The sequence below is a fragment of the Dromaius novaehollandiae genome, chromosome Z (genome assembly GCF_036370855.1).
Source record: "Dromaius novaehollandiae isolate bDroNov1 chromosome Z, bDroNov1.hap1, whole genome shotgun sequence".
Lineage (NCBI taxonomy): Eukaryota > Metazoa > Chordata > Aves > Casuariiformes > Dromaiidae > Dromaius > Dromaius novaehollandiae.
In genome coordinates this window covers 41,980,204-42,001,250 of record NC_088132.1, presented here as the reverse complement: position 1 = coordinate 42,001,250, position 21,047 = coordinate 41,980,204, and the positions used below count along the sequence as shown (strand labels likewise).

The window sequence follows — 21,047 nt, the reverse complement described above, 5'->3', positions numbered from 1 at the left end:
GCCTGTTCAGCCTGGAGGAGAGAAGACTGAGGGGAGATCTTATCAATGTACACAAATATCTTAAGGAAGGGTGTAAAGAGGGTAGGGCCAGACTCTTTTCAGTGGTGCCCAGCAATAGGATGAGAGGCAATGGGCACAAACTGAAACACAGGAAGTTCCACCTGAACATGAGGAAAAACTTTTTTACTGTGAGGGTGACAGGGCCCTGGAACAGGTTGTCCAGAGAGGTTGTGGAGTCTCCTTCTCTGGAGATATTCAGAACCCGCCTGGACAGGGTCCTGCACAATGTGCTCTAGGTGACCCTGCTTGAGCGGGGGGGTTGGATTAGATGAACTCCAGAGGTCCCTTCCAACCTCAACCACTCTATGATTCTGTGAATACATCAGGCTGCAGTAATGTCAGCATTCTTAATGCTTTGCTTTGGGATGAATTAGTGTGAGTCTCACCTGAAGGAGTTTCAGTTTCATATGGATGGAAAGGATATGATGGAAGGTCCTGCTTGCTAGCGTGGGATTCCGCAGGGCTGGGGAAAAAAATCACAACAGCCCTTGCTGCACCTATTATAATGTGAGTGACTTACACTATTGCTAGCAGTAATCCTGTCCCCCATCATATTTCCATCCATCCACAGAGGCAATGTAAGACCTTCTGAATGTACATGGCTTTTGCCCTTCCAGAGATGCTTAGCTTATGAAGAGGTTGCCTGGCAAAATAGAAGTTATACTAAAAATCTTAGGAGACAGCTCGTTTTGTGCAATTGTCATATGTATACCTAAACCAAAGATATTTGGCTAAGGTGAGGATAAACACTGGAAGAATTCAAAGATTTGTCAGAACGACTGTCAGACCCTCTTGTTTTCCCCAGCGATTCACTGTGAGGCAGTGGATCTCCTGTGATCTAATACTTTTTGGCTTACAAGGGAGATACTGTTTTGCATGACTGAAAACTTTTAGGCTAAACTGGAAAAGAATCAGGATCTAGCCAAATTCAGGAGAAAGCAGAGGGGGAATCAGAGATGTCCAAACAAAAGAAAGTCTTGAAGGAAGAATTATGAATGAGTATGACTTACCTATAAGTGAGAAAAATGCTTTGTTGCTGCTACAGTGTAAAACTGAAAATAAAATGAGATGAAGGATTGGTGTACGGCCAGCAATCAAGTGTTCTTCATTTAGCAGAGCAAGAAAAATAGACCTTCTGCATGCAGGAATTAGTTGTACAGTTGCTTTGCTTTTCACCAGTTTTGTATATTGCTACAGAAAGATCACTTTACAGTAGGAGGTAGTAGAGAAAGCTGTTTTTTTTTTTTTTAACTTAAATGCACACTAACTTTCAAGAAGAAAAAAGATTAGGGTCAAAAAGGACTAATAACAAGAAACTATCCCCCTGTTTCAGCTGGATTATGGAAAGAAGGTCTTTCCTCAGGTAGTCCAGAAAGATGGTCTTTAAATGACATTGGAGTTCATACTTAATTGTAATGTTACACGCATCCTTTCTCCTGGGAAAATATGCAATGACTGTCCTGCTAGGTTCAGTGTCCAAATTCTGATCAGGGCAATGGACAAAAAGTATGAAGCCTGAAATAAAAATGAAGGTAATTTTCTTTGGGAGGAATGTTCAACTAGTGACAGTCATCAGCTCCTCCAGGCACCTGAATTCTCTGTCTTGAAGTAATGTGTGTGCATGAAAAGAATAATTTACAGCAGTGTAGCTTCTATTACTAGTACTGATAAATTCTCAAGTTCAATATATGTTCCTGCTACCTTATAACTTTCTGGTAATTTAACTGACTTCTTTAAACAGACCTACAGGACCCTGTCCCATCATTCCATGCAAAGGCCCAGTAATTTTCAAGAAGCAATGACCAGCTTGTCTACAGATGGTAGGAGAAAAAGTCACACTGCCCAACTGAAGCTATCTGTTAAGCAGATTTGATCATGTATATTGTCTGTATGTGTTCTCATCAAATGATGGTTTCTTTATGATTTTTCTTTGACTATATAAGAAAAACTTGACCTAATTAAAGAGCTTGTATAAGAAATTTCTTGAAAAATAGTTCCACAAATTGCAGGTTTGATTCTCTCTCTTGCCTACTAATATGTAATAAAGTTATTCAAAAGAATAAGGATTTCTGAAGGTAGTAAAGTTGAGCTAGTCTCTGTCATAGCAGAACTGAGCTTGGCTATTGTGTATAGTGTGTTGACAAATGCACGTGAATATTGGATTCTATTTTTCTGGCTCTGCTCACGAGGAGACTACCAGCGGTCAGAGTAGTCGTCCTCCACCTGTGTTTAATAATACTTCTTCATATAAATAGTCCCAGTGAAATCCTAATAAATATTGAGTGGATAAACCAAGACCCATGTTTCATGTGTGGGCTTAGTTTGAAACGATCTACTTGTGAACAAATGAATGACTGGGAGTCTTGTCTTAAGACAATGTCGTTAATGTGATGTTGATGCCCATTGGCATGTGCCGGGCGTTTTGCAGACTGCCCTGCTTACCTTCTTGCTACTTCCCTTTCTCACCCAAGGTTTACGAAAAGTTTGTGGCTGTTGTCATTTCTGACGTCCTCTGTCTCCTTGATTACATTTCTCAGTAATATCTCTTTTGTGTTTTCTGTCCATTGATACTGTTCTGAGGATAGCATTCTCTATATTATATAATATGTTAATGAAAAATTGCAGGCCTTTGGGATCACTGTTAATATTTATTATTATTTCATGCACACACTACTAAGAATTTGCTCCGTTGCGTGAATGCAAAATATTGCCTGAAGTTCCTATGTGCATAATGCCTAACTTTGCCAAATCTTTCATGATGTCAGCACAAATACTCATGCAATTGCACTTTCCTGTATACAAATGTCACCTTTATTTTCTTGGAATATTTTTCTGAAAAAGAGATTTCATATGTCATTGAAGTGAATTAGAAATTTTATTTCTGTTATCAAAAATGGACCTATGCTCACAGCATTGGCAGTCAGACAAAATTATTGCCTGAAGAGATTTGTCGTCTTTGCTCCAGGCATAGAAGCCCAAAATTTGAATAGTTGCTTTGCAAAGCATGTTTGCATTTCAAAGATAACCTGTATGCCTCCTACCAGCTAGAAGCAGCAGTTAGAGGTTACCTCACAACAGAAACTCTAGGAAAAGGGTCAGTGCTCATGGGTGCTTCCTCTGGGATAACTAAGAGAAGGTAAGCACGAGACCAGTAGTCAAAATCTTACTGTGGTAAATGCATAGTTTATCTATAGCATCTAAAAGACAAAAGCGCAGCTATCAAAATTGCAGATTTTTCTTATGGTAATGCCAGCAAGAAACTGAACTGATAAACTGAAATTAGACTAACATCATTTGACGTGGTGCTAAGAAGTGATGCATTAGGAGAAAAAGGCTCAGTAAGCACCTTATAAACCTAACTGATGAAACTGCTCCATTAATCTCTTTTTCTGCATGTTTATAAAAACAATGTAAATGAGTGGTTTATAAATAATGCTCTTTATTCCTGTCACGTCATAAAATATCACACAGTACAAAAAAGGCATGCTTGATTATATTTTGAAAGTTAAAAATTATTTCATTTTAGAATATATTTTAATGGAAGCAAAACATGAGAACAAAAGTGTAAAAAAAATCCATAATTTTTATAACAGAAGGCTAAACAGAGGAGAGCTATTGCTGCAAACTAGATATATTTTACAAATTGGGAAATACTTTTTTCATTTTCACAAAGCAAAGTACAAACTGCAGTTGGGTCAGGGGTTTTTTTGCTCACCAAGACCTTCCACAGCTTTGTTAACGCCGCCACTTGGACAGGAAGTAGTGGAGGAAGCAGGCTTGCTACTTTGCTGATGTTTTCATTGTAATTAGTTAAATCTTCTATGCTTGGTCTGTTTGCGAACAATTTTTGTGCGTTCATGTGGGTGTCTTTAATGTAGCAAATTTTCATGTCAAATTCCACTTAGTATATACCAATATTTCCCAAATGGGCGTAGCGCTCAGAATATGCACCACTGAAATCTGGACACACAAATAATTTTGTACTGGTCTGATACCGGCTTACAGTGAGCCATGTACTGGGCCACAGAATGAATTCAATTCATGAAATTTTGTGAAAAATGAATTTAATTCATGAAAAATCTAATTTTAGATTTCTCTACAAAGTCTAAGATGATATCAGGTTTGTCACAGGTTTCCTAGGAACTTGTAGAAATGCAGTGCAGTTCTTTTTTATGCTATGTCGGACTGACCTGTGGTCTTGCATCAAATATAAGAAATTAATAATTTGAATTTCTACAGTTCAAGAGAAGGAGAGATCTGAGATTTGATTATTTTGACTTTTCTGAGCTACTTCAATAGTAGCTCAAGTTCAGAGCAAAATTCAGAAGTGAAAATACTGGATGAAATCCAGGGGAAAGTTATTACTATTATTATTATTATTTACAAGAAAGTTTGTGCCCCAGTACTACAAAATAAGAGTATTCTCATGATGTTGTGTTTTAAATCTCTTATATTCCTCAGACAGAGATGAAAACTTAGTGGAATGCATATAAAATCCTCAGTCTTGTTAATCATTCACATTGGCAACTTTTCAGAAATATTGCAATTTATGTTTCTATTGTCTCAGAATTCTTACTAATTTTTACTGTTTCATTAAGCAGGACAGCAGAAGTAATGTCATTACAGAACTGAGATACACATAAATATATATGTAGAGGACAGGGCAACTCAGACATTATTCTGGGAGAACCAGAGTGTCTATACACTCTTAAATACCTTTAAATATTTAGATCCCAGAGCCTCTATTGAGTGAAGGATGCAAGGATGTTCTGTAGGTACATGATTATCTCATTTAAAACTTATATGCTTAAAATTACAAGGCCCAAAGGCATGCTATTGTGTTATCTATAGGCTTTTGCATATAAAAGTATCGCAGACTTTCAAAATTAGCAGTTGTCTAGAGTGTTTCTTTTCAATACAAAGCTAAGGAGTATGAAACCATAAGATAGTGAGAATTGGAGAAGAAAACACAAATACCCTTCAGCAGTCCAAGTTGCATTAGACCTATGTACAAGGAGAGTTTTTCAATCAAAATGTTTAAGAGAGTTAAGGAGAGGATGCACAGTACTTCTTGAGTTAACTTCACAGATGTCCTTTAAATACAGGGTTAAACTCCATAGAAATTATATGCAGTGGATAGGATAGGATAGAACTGAATATTCGTGGTTTGGTTATAAAAATGACCTTATCATTTCCTTTAGCAGCAACCCTTATTTTTTATTAAAGTTTAAATTCTTCAAAAAACATCCCCAGGAGTTCATGCACAGCAATGTGTATACAAGTATCTTCTACAATACATAATTCATGAGAAGTTGCAAAACTTATTCTTCCTTAGATTTTCTAAAAATGGATGCCCTTTAAGTGTTGCTTTTTGTTCCTATCCAGTCAAGATTGGATAGCAGCAGTGAATGAACAATTTTCTGAATTTATAATCTGAGACAGTGTTTGGAGCTCATATGGGTGATAGGCACCACAGATGTATATGATTATTTTTTATGATTAAGAATGTTCTGTTATGAAAATATAACATAGTAACTAATGTGCAGCTTACTGGGTTCTTACAGAGAACCTATTAATCTGTCAGTAAGGTACTTAAGAAACGATGTGACCTATCAGATGGTACATTAATTTACAACATCTTCAGCCTTTGCTATTTCTTTTTACAGGTCAAGATTCAAAGGACTTACAAGTGAAAAAAGAGAAGGAAGAAGAGAGGGTTTTTTGATAGTCTGGAACAAGGCAAATGAAAACAGAAGGTATAAACAATCTCTTTTAAAGGGTCGTTTGATGTCTTACTAATTAGGTCAGGATTTTCTGATCAGAGTTCTTCACTACCCACTGAATTCATTATTACTTAAATCTGAATAGCACAGGACAAATACTGATGCTGCAGCTTGGGTTCAGGGCATTCAGGACTGTTTATGCAGGCAAAATATTATTGACGTCAAGGACATAAGATTTGGCCCATTGTTTTTATTATGAATTAGACATTCATTTATTTCAGCAATGAAAGTAGTAAGCTCAAATGTTCAACTGTGCAGACAGTGATGAGCTACAGAGTTTCTTCTGTTATATTTTTGTTTTAAGCAGTTCAGTGCATTCCTATTTATTTCTATTTTAGAAATCACTAGTTAATTTGAACAGCTTTTTTGGAGAATGACCCATTTGGTTGGCTTGCTTGTGAAGCAGGAATGGAAAATTGCAATTACTTTTATCAGCCAGTTCAGTTCCTCGTCCTTGATTTGCAGCAATAGATGTGAATCAGTCATGCAGCAGCTTCTATAAGGTTATTGATATGCTGCAGCTGCAAAACTCCTTGAGGCAGATGTGCAGAGATGGAGCATAAAAGAGCAAAGAATGATATTATCGTGAGGGAAGAGAGGTGGGCAATGAATACTGGTCAGAGTGAAAGCCTATATTAAGAAATAGTGCTCCAGCAGCAGGACAAAGTAAATTTAAGATCCTATGCCCAGATACTGTTTGTGGATTAAATAGTGGGGATAATACATGAAAAACCTAAGTGAGGCTTCGGGTAGTAGTGGTGCACTTGTGCCAATGTCTAATTCTCCGTACCTTGGCCATGGGCAAGAGCCTGGACTTGTCTGTCCCAAAGCTGCCTGAGGATATGCAGTGTGCACAAAAATGCCTCTGGTGTGCAGCTCTGCTGTCGCTGTGTTCCAGCTACAAGAGACATCTCTTGTCACCTTGTACAGGAGACAGCATTTGCCTGGCTCCTCCGGACTGACTGCTAATCGTTGGAGTTGTTCTTCGGGAGCTGTGGGAAAGAGGTAATTCTCTGACCGTATTGTGGGGCTCTAGGTTGCAATGCTGTTTGTGGTAGTATGATAGGTGCCGCGGTCCCACCTCTGCCACTTGCCTGCCTGCTGGGCTGTGGGGCCAGGCGGCTGGAGAAGAGCGCTCTCCCTCCCAGGGGACCGTGCTAGGGGTAGTGTTACTCAGCCACAGAAAGGGCAGTGAGTGAAACCTCATGCTTGGCACCACTGTTGCGGTTTGTGGCATAAGGTGAAAAGCGCGTTTACAACCTGCTCTTTCATTTCACGGAGATGATGGATTTTTTTAATGTAATCCTATTAACATAAAATGTCATGTCAATACATTGGTATATGTGTTTAAGTGTTTGCAATATTGGATGCTTGGCTTGTAACCATGCCAGAAGATGGATGAATAAATATGATTGATTGTGCAGATAATATAGTATAATACATCTCCGGATGGAATACCACAGCCAAATGGCCTTCAATAATTGCCTTCAGTCATAGTTAAGGTACCACCACTTCACTGCTATTCTTTTTCTGCTCGCTGAGATTTTACTCTCCTGCTCATATTTCAAAGCTTTTAACATTGGACAGCCACCAAAATAACATAATTTAGCAGAAAAAGTTATTAAAATCTTCTGAACAAAGAAAGTCTATGGTAGTAGAAAACAAATACAAATTCTAATCAACAAAATACTATTATTTCAAATATCTGTCATTTAAACGGAAGGTAGGGACTATATACTCTCAAGAAAACATAGATAAGGGAATGATGTCTATTGCATATTATCAACCTTCTTGAAGAGTGCCAAGCAAATTGCTTAAAAAAGAATGAATGGCGGTCATTAATGGTCCATTTTATATAAATCTCAAGGTCTTAAATAGGACATATGTGATGCTTGATGGGTATAAATATATATATTTTAGGGGCTTTCTGAGCTCTCATTGGAACAACAATGTGATTCTTTATTAAATTTTGTAATGTGATTCATATTCTGCTATCCTCTACTCAATTGTATGTATATATAATGCAATATTTCATGAAGGTTCTGGAGAAATTACTGAAAAGCTGCTTCATTTATATTTCCAGAATGCTGAAAGCATAGAAGGCGAGAACTTCTCTGTGTTTCAAATTTCGATAGTCATTATCTGTCTTTCAGCTTGCTAATAAAAGGCTAGTGGGACTAGTTCTGGGTCCCACTGAGAACTAAGGAACCTAAATATCACTGCTAATGTTGTCTGTTATTAAGATGTCAAACCAAGGTCACAAATGTTAAGAAAACATACGGAGTAGTAATACTGGCTGTGTTTTTAAAGTCAAACTGAGAAGTGATGTCCAAGTTGCACTCAGTTAAATTCTATGGGGATTTGTTTACACCAGGAAACTGATTGATATGTTAAATAACTTTGATATCCCGCATGGTTCCAAACACGGATGCTAGTTCCTGACTAAGTGTTTTTTGATTTTCAGAGCACAGAGCTCACGTAAAGGCATTATATGTGAATATCAGCATCTCACTAGTTACTCCAGAATGGCCATGCCATTCATTTTTCCTATGCAGACAAATTCTCTAGTGTTGCAGACTCTCAGGGGTGCTTTAGATCATCACTATGCAAATTGTACCAGTCTAAAAGTCATTGACAGCGTAAAAACATTAAAGTTTCAGGCCCTTTTTCTCACCATATTGTCTTCTTTGTCCATTCTAACCACAATTACATGTATTTTCATAAATCGTAAATCTTTGAATCAGCCATTGTGTTTCCCCACAAAGACAGTATTAGTAACACCAAGACTCTCAAGAGAAGAGAAGCTGAGGAGAATCAGTGTCTCACTTGAGTGAATCTCCAGGACATTTCTGTTAAGAGTATTTAAATTGTTGTAGATCTAACTTATCCAGCACTTCCAATGTTTGTTTTGTGAATTCAGAGAAACCTTAAAAGAGCCTGTAGAGGTACAGCATGTGCATTGAGAAGACCAAAAGAAAGAGCAGAGGACTCAGTCCAAAATTCTCCCTGGACTGGTGCTTTTCAATGTGCAGGTCACTAGAATGTTTTCACGGAAAATGCAGTTGCTACGTATGAATTCAAGCCTGCGAATAATCAGCTTAATTTTTGTGGTTTTCTTCAATATACCTTTCAAAAGTAGTTCTAGCACCTTCTTCTTCCTGGGTATCCATGGCCATGGTGTCAGGGCCCTGAGGGCATCAGCAATCTCCTGTCCCATTCCCGGGCGTTCGGCTGCCTGGGCAGGGGGCCGGCTTGGGCCAGGCGGCCATGTGGCGGGGTGTTGGGGAGCCATGAGAAGCCCTGGCCGGGGATTGCACCCCCCTTTGCCGTGGGACCTGTTTTTGAGCTGGGCTCTTGCCCTCGGCTTTGGCCTGAGCTGTGTTGCAGGGACACCTCTGCCTGGTCCCGCACCTCCTCGACCCAGATCCTGACCCGGACTCACCTTGGTGCTGGGGCTGGTGCGGTGGCTGCAGCACCCTCGGCCACCCCCAGCCACTGTCCCCGGCCCTGCTCTGCTGTCCTTGTTGGGGGGCGGTGGGGTGGCTGCCTGCCGAGTGCCCAGCTCCCAGCTCAGCTGCCCTCGCTGCTTGCCCATGCGTGGGTAGGTGCTGCCCGCCGGGGCGAATTAGCCCAAAGCAGGGAACAGGGTCTAGGAGAAGCAAGGGCTGGTTCATACGTGCTGCCCAAGCGTGCAGTCAGGGGCAGCCAAGGGGCAGAAGAAGGGAATATGTTTTATTGTTTTTCTGGCAGTTCTCAAAAGCACTTGGCAAATGAAGCATGCAGATTTTGAAAGATTTTAGTTTTATTTCTAATGTTTTTGTCACGTAGTTTGTTTTGAGTCTAGAAAGGTGATTTGGAGACTTAGTTCCTGTATAACAAACTACAGTGAACTTTGTGTGTGTGTGTGTTTGGGCTTTTTCTTTAAATATTGTATTTCTCTGCCACTGAAGATTCTAGAGGGTACAGAAGAACCATTATTCAGGGAATAGCAGACTGAAATGTCATCCTTCATTTGAATTAATCTTTGACATTTCCCTTTGAAAGAGACTGTGATTGGGTATTAACACGTTGGCAGAGGTCTGCAGTAATTAATATGTACGAGAGAAAATGCTAACAAAACAAAAAAGGGAATGGCTTGCAAATATTAAACTCAAAAGGGTCTTTGATACAACTCTTGATGACAACATCTGCTTACAGGCAGGAGAACTGCATAAACTGGTGCAGATGCCGGGAGAAGGGCGGCCTGGTGCACCATCAGTACTGCACAGTGTATGCTTTTGGTAGGGAAAATCTACTGGTGGGGCCACAGGGAGTAAAAGGGTGCTGCATGTTCATACATGCATGCATGGTGTTGGCCACACTTACTAGAAATGTTCTTTTTCTGATCGTTATTAAAATGCGTGCCAGAGTCTTCTCCAAATCTGCTTTGCACAGATACTAAGGCTCATAAGGCCCCTTCATAAAGTCTTTTCTTGTACACCTCTTTATTTTTCCAACTCGAATGTTATGTACATACACACATACTGCTTTGAAAATGTGATGGAAGGAAGATGTTTCCATATCTGGGTTTGTCAACCAGATCACATGGATAAAGTTTCACTTGACCACAATGCAATGTTGGCTTTTCTGCATTCTTCTAAACTTTGGAATGCTAATGTTAGGTGAGAATCATGCGAACAAAATCGTGCAGACTGTAGAGACACAAACTCCAGTAAACTTTGAGTTTTTCCTCAATTTTCAGTGGTTCTGGATTTGGGTGCAAAATTATTTTCCACTTTACATCTAAAAAACAAATTGAGAAACCCAGCCAAAATCCTGAGCCATTGTGACAACGAGGTCTTTGCTGCAGAACGTGTGTGTTTCCCTGTGTGTCCTCAGCAGGGTGGTATGGCAGGGCTAAGGCTGATCCTTGCAACCCATCTTTGCTCCTTCCCCTTCAACGTAGTCTCCTTGTGGCTGGCTTTGCTCTACGTAGTTCTGCAGCCCCTCCAAAACCCTTATGTCTGACTCCCACCTTTTTCAGGAGGACTGTGTGAGAGTTACCTAAGAGGAGAAGAGATTTGTCCTGGGGTTGTGATTTGCATCTACAGATAGCCGCACTGGAATGACTGGCAAATAAATCTAGAATATTTTTTGCCTGTTCATTGGATAACATTAGCTATTAGAGCTATCTGTGAATAAAATGGCTGTCCGATTTTAGGTTGGGACTGTAGTGATGCACAATGACAAGAAGTGTTTAATTGTCTGAATATATCTTTAATTTAGAGAGAGAGTAATTTTTTGGCAGCCCCCGAGTGATCTCAAGTGCAGATTGTTTTCTGACCTTCAAGCAAATTATACAATACTAATAAAACTGCTTATAATCTTTAATAAGTAAAGTGCTCTTGTTATCAAAAGTAATTTAAAATTCATTTCTAAGCTCTTTATCCATTTTGAAATTTGTAATTATTATGCATGCTTTAAGTTGATAAGGGATCTATATTTCTCTGTTTTAGAACAGTTTTGTACTTGGCAAATTTTTCTAATGTACAACCCCATCCCTGTGGAAATGGAAATAGAACAAGCAAATATTGTGTGTGGATTAAAGTTCTACTGATCAGCTTATCCGGTCTGGTGAGAATAAGGGAAATCGCATGTATAGACTGAGCAACAAAACACATAGGTGCCCTGACCTATTCTGAAAGGACTGATGCTGTGTTGATGAGGCTATTTGAAATACTTAGAAGATCTGCAATCTATTTTAGATATGGTTGCAAGAAGGGAATATGAGAAGTGATGACTTACTTTAAGACGAGTCTGGATATTTATGGTTTTAAAACTCATCACAGCTCAATATAAAATGTACACATTCCATACTGAGCACTGAAGCACACCTTTCACTTTAAATATGTTTCATTAATTTAGATCTGTAATCTTTTGATTTAGGATTGAACTTTGTTTGTTACAATATATGTTGCTATTGACCTAAAGGAAGGGGATTTTCAGATTACACTAGTTATTTTATAGGATGATCTTGAGATATTGAAAATCTATTTATTATTATTCTGTCCTTCGCTGCTGTTTTTCTACTGAAATCCGTGAAGAATCACAGTCAGATTAGGAATAGCATTGCATCAAGTGATTTAGACTCTCTCTGTGTCTTTATAAGCTCTGTAATAATACTCTACAGGGTCAGAGGGTGGGCATGGGAATGTGTTCTTGTGTGTCCTCCAGGGAAGTAACTGCTCAGTGGGACAAGAACTGTATCTTCTAAGTAACGATGTTGTAAGGAACATTGGTTGTAAGGAATTGCACATTTTGCAAATGGACTGTAGTAGAATTACCTCCTTTTTTTCAGTTTTTATTCCCTATTCAAAGACTATTTCCTTTTCCTTTCCTTGGAGTATGAACCTCACCTGTATTTTGTTTTCGACTTCTGACTCAGCAAAAGTAGGATTATGTGGAGCAAAAAAAGCAATGAACAACGCAGAGTGGATCAGTGCAGGAATAATTTTATTTTTTAAATACAAAGCACATTTTAAATTATTATTTTTAGGTCAGATATTTGGCAATACAAACACTTGCAGAACACAATCTGGTAGGCTGGGGCACTGTTAGAGAGTGATGGGGAGGAGAAAAGATCTCTGCGTGACTATACAGATCGTAGTTTTTTTTACTCTCCCTTTTCTTTCACAAGTGCAAATTTACACCTTCCCAGCCAGTTAGAAGAGGTTAAAAGTTAGACACATCAATCCAGAAGAGAAGCCTCTTATTAAGAGTTGTGGAAGAAGAAAAAAATTCCTCAAGAAGCTGAAGGAGTAAATTAAACTATTATGAGAAGTGAAAAAATCATAGTGGAATCAAGACTGAGCTGTCCCTGCTTAGTCTTAGCCTCCAATAGAAATTATAAGGCTCTAATATAGATTATAAAGAAACCTGTTACATTCCTGGCTGACATTTGGTTGGTCACAAGTAGTATCTGGTTATCCCAAATTTGTGGTGGGATCTAATGGGCATGTCCTTAACTTTCTGAATGGCGCAGAAAAGTTAGAGCTCAGTCCACCTAAGTGTTTAAGTAAGCAGTTGTCTTCAGTAATGGTTTAGATTGATTGCATGCATAGATCCTTTGCTGGACTGGCAGTGACTGTGTCATGCAAACCACAAAAAGTGCTGTTTGAAGGTGCTAATGATTCAGTGAAACCTAAGTTGTAATGCTGACAGTCAGCAAAGGGGTGGAACTGGGAAGTGGTGATGGAGGGAGGATGGCTGCTGCTGGGTGAAATGGCTGGTGCCATCCAGGTGTTTTTCCTGGGTGTTGCTATTGCCGTGTTCAGGTGCCTTATTAATGATCACTTCTGTGGCATGTAACTAAAGCCATATGGGAGTATTTCATCAGTTGAAAAAGTGTATTAATGTAATGCCTTACACCCTCATTAATAATTCATTCTTTGTGTTTCTTATCCTCCTACTGAGAAGAAAGTAGAGAGGAGGTATGGATAAGAAGTGTTTATTTTCAGATTTCTTTCTTGGCTTCAAGGTATGAGCAGATGCTCATATCAGGTGAAAAACATCGGATGTTATTCACAGACGCTTTTCTTGCACTGCTTTCTGTCTTGAAGATAGGTGTTGGTTCAACAGCTGGTGAACATAGTGGAGATTTCCATCTGATGCCACAGATTGCCTCCACGTGATATCCTGGGACTTGTGCTTCTGTCTGTCCACCCTTCTTTTCTCAATTAGCCTCTGGACAGCAGACAGTGCAGGTGGCCCAGAATATAGTTGTTAAATGAACATGAAATAATCCTGCCAGGTTGATGGCTTTCTTGGCAGCGTGCCTCGTGGTAGCGGCACCTTGGAAGGGCAGGGCCGGAGCATGGCTGCGTCGTGCTGAGAGGTGTTCTGGGTCAGTGCTGTGCTTGCGGGAGTGCCTGGGAGTCTGTGCAGCAGTCAGGATGTTTAAGACTCCTGCTCTCTTCCATCTCTTCACACGCTCTTCATGTTTCCTGACAATTGCTTTCAGAGAAAGTTACCTCAGTCACTGCTTCCTTCTCATACTTTTTATTTTCTGCTAGTGAAGTTCAGAGGTCAGGATCTGGCCACAGATTTTTCCCTCTTTGAATTTGCCTTCTTAGCTGCAGTGCAGGGGGGTTAGTCTAGGAAAAAGTCCTTGCTGGTACACAAACCGTGAAGCACCGTTCTGCCCCATAGGCTTCGTAAGGTGATGGAGAAACTGCGCTAGTAGGCACAATAAGCCTGGTACCATGGAGCACTGGAAAGGCATCCCTGTTGCTACTGTGTCCTGTTTTAGGTACCATACTTCAAAAAAGGTGTTGATGGTTTGGAGGAGACACAGGAGGAGGAGATCCAGACTGGAAGAGAGCAGTGAGAATGATCTCCTGTCCAGCAAACATGAGCTCTGAGGAGCAGCTAGATGAACTGCAGGAGCTGAGAGGACACACACAGTCTTTCAGTATGTATAGAGTGCTGCAAAAGCAGGGATGCTAATCTGTTCTCTGTGCAGAGATGAGATGTAATGGGCTAAAATTTGTGTCAAGGAGGATTCAGATTAGGTGGTAAGAAAAATTGTCTACTGGCAAAATAGGGGAGCACCAGAACAGATTGCCTAGGTTGGCCAGGGAGCCTCTGTTTTCAAGAACCTCTCAGAAAAGATGAACAAGCGTCTGTAAAAACTGATGCGGTGATAATCTTGGAACAAAGCAACAGAGGGGACCTCAGGAGGTTACCCTATCCCAGCCCATGGCTGTCTGATAAGACACAACAGAAAGTGTTGTGATAGGTAAACTGGGACTGTAGCTCCTTTTCACAAGGTACTGGCTAGAAGCAAATTGAATAAATGATAGCCACACTTGATATTAGTCATAGGATATGAAGGCATACATTCATGTTTTATGCCCACGGTTGGGGACATAGAACTTCCTGCTTCTTCCATGTATTTTTGAATTTGAAAGAGAGCATCTGAGACCAGCCTTCTCTCTAACCCTAGTTCATGCATATATCTGGGATATTGAGGACTTCCCAACTTGAGCTACTGTGCAAACATATTTACTTACAGAACTTACAGAGAGGAACTGCTTCAACAGGCAATATCAAGAGAGGCCTGACCCCGAAGAACTCTAGCAGAGAAAGTGCTCCTTTAGGAGCTGTGTGGATGACAGTGCCCTGAGTTGAATGAACATAAAGCAACAACATGGGTAAGTGTTGTAACTAACTAGCAATTAGCTATTCTGATCTCATTTACTTTCTATTGTTGTTATTGTTCTTGTTTGCTTGTTTGCTTTGGGCTTTCTTCTTTTGTTTTCCAAACAACATTAACATCTTGCTAAATCAGAATAGAGATTGTTTTAAGTTTTCTGGGACCAGAAAGCATCTTTCCCACTCATCTGCTGTCACAATCTATGACCTGTATATTGAGTATTTTTTCAATTGTGTCTTTGCAGTCCTTTCTCTTTTTTTAATTGCCAGCTTTGGTACCTTTCAACTTTGAAGACATTCAGTTGACAGAAATGCTGCAACACATTTGGCTTTGCTACATCACTACATGTTTATGGCTACTGGTTTTAGAATACCATTTATCAGCTGTTGTCTCTTTTCAAAGTACCTCAAGATACCAAAACTAATAAAAATAAGGGGCAATAGGAAAAACTAGCTGTGAGTTGTGAGTTCCAGAGACACGCCACAGTAGCATGCAACAAACAGTAGGTCATAAATTACAGTCACAACAGAATACATGAACAGAGCAATTGCCATCCTGGATTACGTGAGTAATTCATCCAATCTGGTCCTGTCTTTGATACCAGCTACTGTGACTGTTTCAGGGAATAGTGTCAGCAATTACACAGTAGACAGTTACTGGAATAACCTGTTGTCCTGAAACATAGGACTTCAAATTCGCTCCATTTTATTTATAAATAACCCCTATAGGTGTTCTCATTAGCTACATTTTAATGATTTTTTGAATCTTACCAAGTGTTGACTTTCGCTGTCTTGTGGCTTGTTGTTCCAAAGATTGGCTAAGTTATAGGAAAAAGTTTCTTTTTATCTGTTTTGAAATTGGCTTTCAGATGCACTGTGTATACTTGACTTCATCTTTTCCCAGCCATTCACTCTTTTTACACCCTTTTTCCTTCTTTAATTAAACAATTCCAGCTTCTTCCAGTCTGTTCAGTTATATGTCTGCCATGCCTCCAAGTGGAAGAAGCCTAGTTGTGCTTCCTGCAGTCTGTGGCTTATCTGTATTTTCCTGTCGCTTTGTGCGTCCTTTTGAAACAAGTTTTGCTAAATTTGGACAGTTACATTAAATTGCTTTATATCAGACTACCCCGATAATATTTTCAGTATTCTACCTTTCTTTGTTTAGTTGAATGTTTTGTCTACTTGTTTTCATTTCTGTTTATCACTGAACAGAGATGTTTTCACTCATTGGTCCATAGTCCTTTATTGTTTTCCCAGGTAGGTTAATTTAGGACACAGCAATATATATAGGTCTTTCTTCTTCCTGTATCATTTTTGTCTGAAAAAAATTTCTTTCTGCATTCTGATAGCTACTTGCCTGGATTTATAACATTCATCAGTATTTTCTCAAAATCTTCTCTAATCCTAAACGTTATTCTTAATGGGCAGTTTTATCCTGTCACTGGCTATGTCACAGTCTCTCATTATGCCATTGCCAGCAGCTGCCCTGGTAAGGCTACCCGGACTGGAGTACCATTTTTTGTCGATAAGCATGCCACCACCTCCAGACCATCCCAGCTGCAATCTAGCTGCTGCCTGGCACGTGCCCCCATCTTCTTGCAGCATCCCCTTCTGCTCACCCCACCATTCCCCTGGCACGGGTGCACATCTACACCCTGCAGCTCCTCATGCTGCCTGGTTTTAAGGGATTCTCCCTGCCCTTTGACACCCACAGCAGAGGTGTCACAGGAGTGTTTTCTGATGAGCTTTGAGGTTAGCAGATAGCAAGAAGGTTCCAGGGGGCTGTGACTGAAACACTAGGGACTTCTCCAGTGCCAGAAACCCCTTGTGTTGCCCAGCCTCTGATGGCTCTTTGTGGAGCGGAGGAGGACCAGGTGCTCCTCAGCAAGGGGCTGCTGCTCCCAGGTCTGTTGTAGCTACTGCCAGTCCTTTCCCAGGACCTGATCTCTGCATGCTGTGAAGACAATATGCTCTCTGATGTTTGGTCTCGTGCTGGAGGGGCTGTGGGAGTTGTTGAGGTTTCCTAGTTGAATATAATCTGTCTCTTGCTCTTCACAGGAGCTCTTTAATCATTTTTTGATCTTACTAAATTCCGGTCTCCAGTGGGTAACCGATAAATGTTTGCCAATGCGCAGCTTTGCTGCTGAGGCAATGCTGGGGAGACTTCTGCAATAGGGATCACTGTGGAGGCAGGATGCCATTGAGGTCCAGGTCCTTCTCCTCTTCGCTGGGACAGGCATTGGTGGCTAGAGGCAGATGTTTATCAAAACACTCATTACCAAAAGAAAACTGGCTCTTAGTCTACATGTGTTTCTAGCTAATGAGGAACTACGTGCTTGTATCTTTTCCCCAGGTAATGCAAGGTTGATTTATTTTCCACAATTAACACACATTTTTGGATTAAAAGCAGGCTACTCTGTGTACTACCTCTGCCAAGTACTTAAAATTCTAATTAACTAGGCCTCTTAGGATTTGGTCCCTTTCTATCTACAGTGCTGTTCTGCTAAAATGTGTAGTGTGGTGGAGAATAGCCCATGCTCTCTGCTCAAGACTTCCAGGAACTCCTTGTTCATGGAAGAAGATGCATTTTACCACCTTCATCTTGAGCATTTATTCCCCTAATTTAACTCACTGATGGCTCTTTCAGTTTATCTGCTTTGATCCAGCAGTAGTGCGTGATCTGCATATTCCCTAGCTGGTCTATCCCAACACTGATGCACTTCAGGTGTTACCAAAATTGTAGCTCTGTGCATACTCTTACCAGTGCAGACGAGGGAATGATGCTTCTCTCTGCACAGCTGATACCAGTTACTGCAATAACAGGTCAGCTGTTATCAAAGAGATGCTGTGGTGGGGCAGGGGAGAAGATGTTTTGAATAAGACCCTAAAGAAATTTTGGTACAGCATAAGAGGGTGGTGATTTGGACTATGCAGGATGAAGTTTTGGCCTATGTCCAAAGTTAGAATTTGGGGAGGTGGGGGAGCTCTGGGAATGCAGGTTATCCAGATTGCTTGTTTGGGGGTATTTATTTAGGGGGATAACAGGGGGAACTGGGGGGACAGGATGCCTTCCTGGGTTTCATTCCTCAGGGATTGACAGTTCCTTGGAAGGCACTCCAGCAGCTTGACAGTGTGGGTGAACAGGGACTTTGGCAAGGAACAGGACAAATTAATTGCTTCTCAGATCACTGGTGTAATGGGACCCTGAACCCATCTTTTTCATAAAGCCAGGTTTCATAAAGAAGGCTTTCAATTTCTATCACTAAGCTTGACTAAAACAAACCAGAACAAGGTGGCTTTTAAAATAAAAGAAATTCAGGTGTGTTGGATGAGACATAAAAGTTTTGAGACAAGTCTCCTCTCTCTCCTAGCTGTATCTTTGCAGGGTAGGTGCTTTCTACTTCCTACCGAGCAGGTTTCAGCAGACCAACTCTGTGTAAGCCCTGGCAAGTCCCTAGGACTGTGTCCCTGCCCTGATGCCTGTTGCCCAGCTGTGGCTTGTCCCCAGGGCCCCAGAGGGCTGCTGGTGGTGATTGCTCTCTGCACCTGCCTGCCCAGCAGCCCATGGGCCGCTGCTGCTGGGGTGCTCCCTGCTCCCCTGCCTGCGCCTGGCTGCCTGGGAGAGCTGGTTTTGCCTGCTGTGCCACCGCTACTGCCAGGACAGGGCAAACACTGCAACGGTGAGCGCGTTAAATGCCACAGATTTGGGTAAGCAGCTTTCTGGACACTGAGCTAGCAGCAACCTAGCTCAAAATCTGACCCGTTCTCCTGCTTTTGGCTCATTGTCTTGAATATTTGCTGGTACTTTCCAGTTCTAAAAGCGTAGTCTTTTGAACAGCTGCTTGCAAAAGGCTTTGTCAGCAGATTTGGGGAATGCTTTCTCAGGGAAGGGCTGTTTTTTCACTTGTATTGCTGTGCATAGTGGAGCCCTGAGTTCTGCATTAACCTAAGCCCAGCTAATCTGTTTTTGTCTCTTGCTGTGTTGTTGGTTTTTCATGATGCTTAGCTTTCATGAGCCGTAGGCTCCTCTGTTGCATTGAATTTTCTTGGTGAAGTGCTTCCTTTTTACCCTTCGCTGCTTTGCATTTGGCTTTTGGCTTATTTGCATTTGTTTGTTTTACTTCTGAAAATGCTGCTCTGTTATTATTTAGTTGCTTGCATTTTGGTTGATAACCACTTTCTACCAAATGTATTTCTTTTGCTTAATTCAGGCATATCTTGGTGTTACTAAAAGTCTACATAGTAACTGTTTGACTTGTGGTTTCTATGAAATGATGTGCAGGTGGAAACTGTAAACTAATTAAAAATGCTCAAGACCTATATTTTGCAGATACGTTAGCTAAGTAAAGCTATAGAAAAAGTGCCAAATACCTGTAAGAAAAAGAAATCTTATGAAAATAAGTTTTTTATTGAAACTCATTGATTTACAGTGGAAGTAATATCTGTAGTTAATAAATGAACCTGGTTGTTCTTAAGTACGACATTTCCTCATTGAGCTAGTAGAACTTCTGGTGAACTGGCTAAGTAAACTGAGATGAGAAAATTACACTTACTGCACTTGTTGAAGAAACTGTACTTAAAAAGGTGGTGTAGTGCTGTAACAAACTGTTCTTTGTACTCAACCTGTGATGTTGATCACTTCTTTCCTTTAATGTTCAGCAGTGAATGTGTTCTGCTTGAATAATGTTGAAATCAAATGACAGTAATTACAGACCTTGCCAAAAAGCTATAATATAAACTTGTACATCTTTAAAAGTTAACTTTTTTTTTTCCAAGAAGTAAATAAAAATAAATCACCTCGTGTTTCAACTAAACTGCCACTGCAAAGGTATCTCTTCATTCCGGCCTATTGATTAGGTTTATCAGGGAAAGAAACTGAAAAGGTTGCACAAATAGTATGTGTTTAATAAGCTTAATGATAGGAGTAGATGACTTGCTGCATTGACAATCAAAGTAATGTTCTCCTCAGTCATCACATCAATATAGTTTGGGTTTTTTTGCTGACAAAATAATTATGGTATAGTGTATCCCCCTTTCATACTCTCTAGGGAGTTGCCAGTAGCCCATATGGAAGCTGATTAGGTGTCAAAGAGGCGAATATTGACTTGGATTTGTGGAGGAGTCCTGATTTATTTATTCATTTATCCATGGTAGGAGTTGGATTACGGCTGAGGGTGAATGAACTAACCTGGGCCTCATTGTAATTTTGTCCGCTCTAGCCATAAGTCTGCACTATGATTTAAGGGGGACAGCGCTTTGCTACTGGTGTACATGGTGTTAATCATTACCAAACTGAGTGCTAGAGTCTTACAAACTGGTGTAAAAAATCTTTGGGATGAAAGGCACAATGCATAGAGGAAAAAGAATTAGGGTGAATTTTTTTTTTTTTTTTTTTGATGAAGGAGTGTGAGAGGACCAATTGCTCTGTCTAATACTAAATATTCTATATCCGATGGAAAACCATAGTTTATCAGCTTATCTTCTTTTTAACTGTCCTCTGTGTATGTTTATTTACATATAGGTAATGATGAGCTTATTTCTTGTTTTAGGAGTTAGTATACTTTCTTAAAGTATAGTGGCTTGTGTTAGGCCAGGTGCTTAAGTGTTCCGTTATATTGTCTGTCTAGTGCCGAGATCCAGTCACCAGTGAGAGTTGCGATCCTGCAGCACTTTTTTTCCTGCTCCTTAAAGGCAATGTAGACTCACTGACCTGCATATTATATTCTCATCTTTCACTGGTTAGGTAACTGGATGCATTAGTTACTCAGGTTGCTAATAACTCCTAGGACAATGGAGGTGATATAATATTTATCTTTTTAAGGAGGAGCACTTGGAGAAGTATTGATTGGTCAGCCTGATCCTTGGAAAGATTCTAGGTAAAAAGTGGATGTGGCTGTTCTGCCTGCGTGGGGGCACCGAAGCTGTGGCTGGAGTGGGGTGTCCAGTGCGGGGCAGAGCTCTCGTCTGCAGAGACGGGTGCCCTGGCGAGAGTCCCGGGCCAGCAGCAGCAGC

At 40.4% G+C, this 21,047-nt stretch overlaps 1 protein-coding gene across 1 annotated transcript in view; it reads left to right on the top strand.

Annotated features, from left to right (window-relative positions):
* Window positions 1–21,047, top strand: part of KCNN2 (potassium calcium-activated channel subfamily N member 2) — a 300,746-nt gene that overhangs the window by 138,327 nt on the left and 141,372 nt on the right. The window contains exons 7-8 of the mRNA XM_064502223.1: window positions 5,727–5,816; window positions 6,774–6,848. The gene's annotated coding sequence lies outside the window, so the exon portion shown is untranslated. The remainder of the gene's footprint in view (window positions 1–5,726; window positions 5,817–6,773; window positions 6,849–21,047) is intronic.